Source organism: Schistocerca gregaria, chromosome 2 (genome assembly GCF_023897955.1).
Source record: "Schistocerca gregaria isolate iqSchGreg1 chromosome 2, iqSchGreg1.2, whole genome shotgun sequence".
Taxonomy (NCBI): Eukaryota; Metazoa; Arthropoda; class Insecta; order Orthoptera; family Acrididae; genus Schistocerca; species Schistocerca gregaria.
Window position 1 is genome coordinate 644,698,769 of NC_064921.1, and position 6,238 is coordinate 644,705,006.

General features: G+C 41.6%; 1 pseudogene; it reads left to right on the forward strand.

The window, feature by feature from the left end:
• The first annotated feature begins 3,453 nt into the window (after positions 1-3,453).
• LOC126337255 (5S ribosomal RNA) lies at positions 3,454-3,571 on the forward strand (annotated as a pseudogene).
• The last annotated feature ends 2,667 nt before the right edge of the window (positions 3,572-6,238 follow it).

Sequence of the window (6,238 nt, forward strand, 5' to 3'; positions counted from 1 at the left end):
ATACTGGATTGTTTTACTGAATTATTATTGAACTGGACTGTGTATTGAATAATAACTTGTATATACCTTTGTATAACTGACTAGAACAGTCCGAAGAAGACCATAAAATAAAAAATAAAAATTAATAAACTAGAAGGGAAAACGTTCCACTAAATACGAATATGCTAACGAGCTATTTGTGAGATAATTGCTAATGTGTTGTTATGAGACTCCATTGATTTCAATAAGAATATAGTGATATTTAGTGCAAAAGTATTTTAAGTGTAAACTTGTCGATTAAATTTCCATATAACTAGGCTCAAATTTTACCCAAGGTGCTGTTTAACAACGTATCACTGAATCAAATGGCTTTAATACGGTCAACGACCACCTTTAAGAAGGATGTATGGTTGAGGGCCGAAATATCTGAAGAAGAAATGTTGATGTCTGGGATTCACCTTCAAAATGTGATGGAATACAGTGTTACTTTAGTGCATCATTAATAAACTGTTTTAAAACGTACCTTAGCAGAGGATATAATTGCCACACTTTACTCCTCGTACTACTGAAAAGATAAGTGAAATAGATGTTAGTATCAGTGGCGTTGAGAAACATTTGAAATCGTTACAAGTGTCCGATGGTATCCCTATCAGATACTGTATCCATAAAACAGATGAGTCAGCTCCTCTGTTACCTATAAGCCTATCGTAGCACTCCGTCTTCAGGCCACAAGTGGCCCAACGGGACCATCCGACCGCCATGTCATCCTCAGTGAGGATACGCATAGGAGAGGCGTGTGGCCAGCGCACCGCTCTCCCGGCTCCTGGTCGTTATGATATAAACCTATCATAGATCTCTCAAACAAACAAAAAGTTCTCAATAGTCTGAAGAAGACATAGGTCACGCCCATCCACAAGAACGTTAACAGGCATGGGTCCCCGTGGCAATCAGCACGGATTTCGAAAACATCCGTTATATGATACCCAACGAGCTCTTTTCTCGCACAACCTACCGAAAGCCATGGATGAAGGTAGTCATGTGGATGCGGTATTCATCGATTTCCGAAAAGCATTTGACTCAATAGCACTCCTATTCTCATTACCAAACGTACGATCATTTGGGATATCAGCAAGATTTCTGACTGAACTGAGGATTTTTCGGTATGAAGGACACAACAAGTTATCTTGGATGGAGAACCATTGACTAATGTAGAATTAAATTCAGGAGTTCTCCTAGAAAGAGCGTTGGGTCCCTAATTGTTCATGTTGTATATTAATGACCTTACTGACAATATCAATAGGAAATGATTCTGTTATCCATAATGAAGTACAGACTGAAAGAAGCTGTACAAATATTTAGTCAGATGTCGATACGATTTCAAAGTGGTGCAATGATATGCAACTTACTGTAAATGTTCAGAAATGTAAACTTGTACTCTTCACAAAGCTAAAAAATGTTCTTTCCTATTACTGTAACGTCGGAGAGCGACAGCTGGAATCATTTAAATCTTACAAATACCTGGGTGCAACAGTTAGTTGGGATAATCACATAGGCTTAGTCGAGGGTAAAGCTGGTGCAGATTTCTGTTTATTGCTGTAATACTAAGGAAATTGAATCAGTCTACAAAGGAGATTGTTTACAAGTTACTCGTATAACCCATCCTAGAATACTGCTCAAGTCTGTGAGAGCCATACCAAAAACGATTAACAGGGGATATCTAAAGTACACAGAGAAGGACAGCACGAACGAGCACATGTTTGTTTGACCCGCGGCAAGGTGTCACAGAGATGGTGTAACACAGAACTGGGATACTATTGACAGATGTAAGCTATCCCGAGAAAGTCTCTTGACAAAGCTTCAAGAACCGGCTTTAAATTCTTATTCTAGCAGTGTATTACAACCCGTAACGTACCGTTCCCATAGGGATCGTGAGGACTAGATCACATTAATTACACTGCACAGAGGGGTATTTAAACAGTCATTCTTCCCGCGTCCCAAACGTGAATGGAACGGGGAAAAGTCCTAATAACTGGTACAATGAGACGTACCCTCTGCCATGCACTTCACCCTGGTTTGCAGGATGTCAATTTAGTCTTAAATGTAGAATAAAGGAAATAAATTTCCTGCATGAGTCTGCGATGATAGTGGATATTTTGTGAAAAACCCCGTCCGCACTATCTGATCAGAATTATAATGTGGGGTGTCTCCACCCTTCACCTTGTAATGGCTTCAGATTTACTGGGTATAATTTCGATGAGGCCCCTGAATGTCTGTGGAGAAATGGTAACCCAATCTTACCCAAGAGCCGACAGCATAAGTCTGGAGCGTAGTTGACAATCCAACATCCCATTGAAGCTCCGTAAGGTTCACGTCGGAACTCTGAGCAGACCAGTACATTTCAGGAATGCTTTTGTCCATAAACCAATGACCCACACTTGCTGCTTTCTGACAGGGTGCGCTGTCATGCGGATACAATCATCGTCTCTGAACTGTTCCTCTACTTTACGCTGTACACTATGCTGTAAACTGTGTTACGTGATGAATGGCTGGATAGTGATGGCCAAATGCAAAAAAGATACGCTTCCACATTTAGCGGTTTTTTTTTAGAAAAAGAAGGAAACTACTCCGTAAACATGAGAAACACCCTTCCCCCTCTCCACCCTCCCTCATACCATCTTCTCCGTACTCCACTGTAGGCACTGCACATAACGATGGCGGGTAACGTTCCACAGACATCTGCAATTCCAAAACTTTCCATCCGATAGCCATGGGATATGGAAGTGAGATTCATGACCCCACATTGCTCATTTCCAGTCATCCACTATAAATTGACGTCGCTCTTTACACCACCGCAACCGTCTCTTAGCACTTGCTACAGGAATAAGTGGCTTATGAAGGACTGTTAGACAACTGTATCCCATTCTTTTTAACTCATTACGAACAGTCAGACATTGTGCTTACAGCAGTGCTGGTAGCACTTAAGAACTTACGAGTGATTCTTTCCACCGATTTCATGCTATTTTTTTAAACCACGCTCCGTAGTGCTTCATGGGCTCTATCCGTCTTTACATGAGGCGTGGCTTGCTATGATTTAGCTGCGGTTGTTCCTTTGTGTTTCCGCTTCACAATCACATCACTAGCACTCCACTTTGGCAGCTTTAGAAAGGTCCAAGCGTCTCTGATGGTGTGTTAGACAAGTGATATCCAGTGGCAAGTCCACGTTCGACGTCACTCAGCGCTCCTGAAAGACCCTTTCTGCTGTTACTACTTTTTATGGTCAACACAGTACTCCCCACCTCCTCTTATATTGGCAGGTCCGCCTGTCATGGCATTTAGTCCACATTACATAGTGGTGTCGGAAACTTTTTTTTAAGTTATCATCAACTGAGTCAGGTTAGTGTTTGACGCCCAGCTTAGGGATCTGTTTAATGAAACTGACAGTGTATGCTGTTTTACAAAGTCTAAATTTCTGGGGCCAACGGCCTTGCCGCAGTGGTAACACCGGTTCCCGTCAGTTCACCGAAGTTAAGCGCTGTCGGGCTGTGCTAGCAGCTGGATGGGTAACCTTCCGGTCTGCCGAGCGCTGTTGGCAAGCGGGGTGCACTCAGCCCTTGTGAGGCAAACTTAGGAGCTCTCGATTGAGAAGTAGCGGCTCCAGTCTCGGAAATTGACATACGGCTGAGAGAGCGGTGTGCTGACTACATCCCCCTTCATATTCGCATCCAGTGACGCCTGTTGGCAGAGGGTGACACGGCGGTCGGTCGGTGCCTTTGAGCCTTCATGGCCTGTTCCGGAGGATATATGTGTGAGTTGATATATTAAATTTATAACTATTTAATTTTTCGTATTTTGTCGCATGGTAATGCGTAACAAAAACCACTCATCCTTACGTTCTTTTCATCCTAATTACAGGCTGATGATGGCACTAGCCGGAACTACGTTATAAATAAAGAAATACATTATGCAATTTACACTATCTGATTAAAATCATCATGAAACCCCTGCGTAATGTGGACTACATGTCACGAGAGGCTTATACTAGCAGTAAAATGTGCCGATACCCCAACGTGTATGTACAAAATGTTCAACAGTGAATGAAGTCAGCACAATTAGCTGGAGGCAAAATCGAAAAATTTTCTTTTCAAGTACATAACCAGACACTACCGATTATCTTGCAAACAGCTCGTTTGTCAGCCCATGTTCCTCAGAATGTTTTAGCTTCTACTATCCTATACTTTCTCCCGTGTTACTTCCGTTCATCAATTACGACACAGCTTCTAGAATTACTGAAAATTTCCTTTTTCTTTTAAAACATTGGACTGGTGGGTAACACGTTGCATTCCAGCCATCCGGTTTCAATTTTTCGTTGATTACTATAAATCGATGAATGTGAACGTCGCATTGGTTGCTCTATATGGCGCAATGAATTCCTCCCTCTTTCTTGGCCAGCCCGGGCTTCACCCCCTTCTTTAATAACCTGATCTTCAACGGGATTGTTTCCCCGTCACTTTTGTATCTTCCTGTATTAAGACGCCTCAGATGGTGAAAACGCTGAAACCGAAATCTAAAGTAGATACACGAAGGCTGGTCTTGGCACTTCACTTGTTCAAACAATGTGTGTAGCTGATATTTACTTCTCCCTTCCCTTACATAGGAAGTGACTGCGCACCTCACTAACATTCCATAATGACGAAATGGTGACATCATCTGTAGGGCACAGGTAGCGCGTAGCTATAATGAAAGTGCGACTGCTCACGGTGGTCCAGTGTGGGCTATAATTATCACACGACAGCGAAAGTTGGTAGATATTCTAATGCTTAATGCAGAACCGATTTACTCCGTAAAAAAATTTAGCTCCCATTTTGGCCACCAGGTACAAATCCGGCGCTGTGGATGCAAAGAAGTTTTTCCATATGTAATACATTAGGAACGGTACGTGGGCAGAAAAGATAAAAAAAGGTGAAAAAGGCAGAATTTCGATATTATTATAAACTGACACACAATTTCTTCAGTACTAGCACCTGAGATGTCGACGAGATGGTGCATCCGTAAAATGACGCGATCAACAGTTACTCACAGGAGTTATGTGGAATTTGAGCAATGTGTTCCTGTATGCTGGCCTTCAAATCAGGTAGAAACCGAACGTGTTCCTATAAAGACGTTCTTTTAGGTATCCTTGGAGTCAGAGGTCGCGCGAATTCAGATCAGGTGATCTTGCAGGCCATGCCTCTCTCAATGCAGCAGTGTAGTTGCTGCTGTTCACATAAAACAGTTTCACTACCAGCGTACTGTCTCCCTTCTCCATAGCCATACTGTTCACTCACTTTATGGCTTGTCAAATAACAAAGTGAATGTCATACCACGATACAATCTCTGTACATCTCCAGATTCGCAACTTGTGGCCAAAATTTGAACTTCTTTTTTTCCAGCGTAAATCGATTCCGCATTGACGCATTAGGATGCCTACCACTCTAGAACTAACCCAGTAGCTGCATTTCAGTTATAATCACCTGATATCTGCCATCTCTACGTGGCCGGAACAGATCGACTGCTGCCCTGACAAAACGGCCATGAAAGATTTAGCGCCGTTGCAAGCATCCAGGAGATTGTAATCCAAAGAAAAAAAATTGTGAAAGCGGAACCAAATACGCCCTTCCATGACTGTCTTTAAAAAGAAAAAAAGAAAAAAGAGAGAGGGAAAATAAAATTATAAACAGCCGACCAGTTGCAACTGCTAAAGGAATTCTTTACCTAGGTTTCGACAAACATAAATTTATCTTCTTCAGAAGGTAACCTAAGGACAATGAACATCATAGCTTACATTAGAAAAGTATAAAACTTATGAGCCAAGAATAAATTTTAAAACAAATTAGAGAACACTTGCATCACAGAAGTATGATAACGACGACTGGTACTTACAATTTTACATTAGTAAGGACTAATGTACCATCGCCGTTTATATAATTGTCGGCATAGATCCATGTGTAATAAATAAAATATAGCCTTAGAATTAGGGTTGTCACGTTAATTTAAAATAACTCATGGATCTTGCAGAGCTCACAACCGACTGATTGTAAACGGCACGAGCGCCACCTGTCCTGTTCTCAGAGTAACTACGTTCGCCGATTACACTCAAACGGTTGTGACAACCCTAATTCTAAGGCTATATTTTATTTTTTACACATGGATCTATGCCGACAATTATATAAACGGCGATGGTACATTAGTCCTTACTAATGTAAAATTGTAAGTACCAGTC